Below are 2,847 nucleotides of genomic sequence, written 5' to 3'. Positions count from 1 at the left end.
GTTTGTCACCGTCCACGGCCCCCTGGAATTCTGGGAATAACAGTGGCTTTTTTTATGAAGCTGAAACAGAAGGAGACTTGAACTTTGATTCTTTTCATCATAAAGGTATTTATTCTGGCAACACGAGTATCTATCTGTGATGCAAAGGCTTTTTATACTGCATCTCTGCATGATGACCTGGTTTTTGTAGCCATAAAAAAGTGATTGAGGGGTGGATTGACTCAGACCAGCACTAGTGAAGGCCAAGGTCTGAAATGCAAGGCTGCCACTGTTACAATCTAATCCTACCATTTATAGGACATGCAAATACATTTCAACTTCCAGCTTTTATTGAACGATATAAATAAGGATGTGAGGATATAAACACTCTCATATACTATTTTTCCATTCATCCATCTTCTAAACCGCTTTGCCATGATTATTTTATTGTTGTAAAAAAGTCACGAAAGACCAAAGATTGAGGTGAAAACTGTCTTTATTTTGTCAAAGCTTGAAGAAAATGATGATGAAAGAAGATGAATATTGATGAAGTCAGTTTGCTTTGATGATAGAAGAAAGTGAAAGAGGGTGAATGACAGAGGTGAGATCAGTGTGAGAGTAAAAGCAGTGTGAGAGTCCCAGTGAGTCCGGTCAGGACTGGGAACACTGGTCTCTCCTCAGTGTCTCTCTGAGGGGAGTCTGGGAGCCCCGGGTGGCCTCACAGGTCACAGAGCCCACCTTCCTCCACTGGTCTGCAGGGAGCCTCAGGGTGCTGCTCCAGCTGTAGAGGCCGTCCTTCTGCAGCACCCCGGGGCTCCTGCTCTCCTCCCAGCTGCTGCTGCTGCTGCTGCTGCTGCTGTCCTCCACCTTCCAGCTCAGACTCCAGTCTGAGGGGAAGCCCTCGTTGGCCAGGCACATGAGCGTGGCCTTCCCCTGCTGCAGCTCCTCTCTGGAGGGGGGCAGCACCGTCAGGGTGGGGCGGGTATCACCTAGGAGACACCAATCAAATTAGAGGACAGGGAGCACCCAGCTGTCAATCAACCAGCACACACCTGGACAGCTTTAGTGGGAGACAGCTGATTTGGTCCTGGAAGAAGTTGCTGTCAGAGGCTTTTTCTGCTCCAGCAGTCACTCACTCACACATTGTTTCACTTCCCTTTAAGAAGCCTCTCATGCACATCAGCACCGAGAGAATCATCCAACACTTTGACCTGAAATACCTCAAACTACACAGGAAGGAACACAAGCTGATGTCTCAACGTTTACTCTTCATTTGCATCAACGTTATCAGAAAGTTTACTCTTTACAACTTATGACTGGAAACTTTAACATGAACTTCAAATCTAAATTAATATTTTCAATTATTAGGAGCAAAATGTGAAAAAAACAGTAAATAAAGATAACTTCTTTGGAGGATTTGATTATTCTACATTTATCATCAGTATTTCTATTTTACTGTAAAATAACAATATTAATGATGCATTTTAAAGTAAGAAGAGAAACAGAATTGGGAAACATTCTATAGAACCAAGAATAAATCCAGCTGTGATGAAGAGACACTCAATAAAACAAGAAGAATAAAACCTGCACACATTCCAACACAAACACATTTCAAACAGTGGACATGTCAACTAAAACTCAGCCCAAAGACAGACCAGTGCACCAGAAATGTCCCTAAATACACAGGTCAGTGTAAAAACAGCTTCAACATGAGACTGGTAGAGTTAAAACAGTGTGTTCCACAGCCATCAGGCTCTAACTGAGCACATTTAAAGACTGACAATATCTTTGGTTTTGTCATTTAATCCTAATGAGATTTTAATCCGGTGTAAATTTAAAACTAATAACTTTTCTCTGTGATCAAATTAAAGTGAAACAGAGCTGAGCTAAACTACATGAAATCAATGGAGATTAAAACTTGATCACTACAATAATTATTAAGAAAAAAAAACATCTTTCTAATCTCAAATCATTCAAAACAAGGTTTAATGTAGGAATTTGAATTATTTAGTTGAAAGTATTAAAAGGAGAATAAACTTACTTCCAACATCCAGTCTGGTTCCTCCACCGAACGTGTACCACAGTGATACAAACTCATTGAGCCGCTGTACAAAAACCTCTGACTGTAGAGAGACGCCACTCTCTGATTCTGAAACCAACAAACTCACCAAAACAACTTTTACCACCTGATCCTAACGGAACACAAGAGAACAGTTCTTTCATCTGCAATGTCTACTTGAAATACATATATTTAAAGAGATTGTTTTAAAGATTATTTTCAATTTATTCAATAATATCTTTTGGAATTTATTCCTAAATAGATTTGGCAGCAAAAATAGGAAATTTTTAAAAAGTAAAAACTACAGACGTATCTTTAATTATTCAGTTCAATTCCTTAATATTGTCATTAAAGTTTGAATCCAGAGTGAAACTGAGAGATGAAAGTGATCCAGGTCCCTGTTGGAGTCAGTCAGAACATTTCCATAGAGCCACTTTGCATCAGCAGCACCATGCTCCAGTGCTCTGGGAGAGTTTATAGTCCTGACAGTTGAAGACTGGATGACTGACAGCCGTCCTTCATGACAACAGAAGACAGAGAAATCCTCCTCATCAGAAACATGAGTGTGATCTGCGTCCTCATCTGGACTCTCCTCTGCTGCTGCTTCACAGGTAAAGTCCAGAGAATCAAACTCCTCTCCTCTGTCAACATCCGTCCCTCTGAAATGAAGCCCACAAAACCATGAGGCTGCTTGATGTTTCTGTCTGTGTTTCCTCAGAGTCCAGAGGCCAGGTCACAGTGACTCAGCCTGCAGCAGTCAGCTCTGCTCTGGGAGCCTCCGTCACCATCACATGTAGGACCAGTCAGAA

At 41.3% G+C, this 2,847-nt stretch overlaps 1 gene segment (V, D, J or C); it reads right to left on the bottom strand.

Annotated features, from left to right (window-relative positions):
* Nucleotides 1-458: 458 nt before the first annotated feature.
* Nucleotides 459-2,127, bottom strand: LOC308118215 (Ig kappa-b4 chain C region-like). The segment is given in 2 exons: nucleotides 2,021-2,127; nucleotides 459-968 (listed from the first exon to the last, which is right to left on the bottom strand).
* Between the last annotated feature and the right edge of the window lie 720 nt (nucleotides 2,128-2,847).

The sequence above is a fragment of the Lipophrys pholis genome (genome assembly GCF_963383615.2).
Source record: "Lipophrys pholis genome assembly, chromosome: 12".
NCBI classification, from domain to species: Eukaryota; Metazoa; Chordata; class Actinopteri; order Blenniiformes; family Blenniidae; genus Lipophrys; species Lipophrys pholis.
The sequence above is the reverse complement of the archived record's forward strand: the minus strand, read 5'-3'. Positions and strand labels throughout refer to the sequence as shown.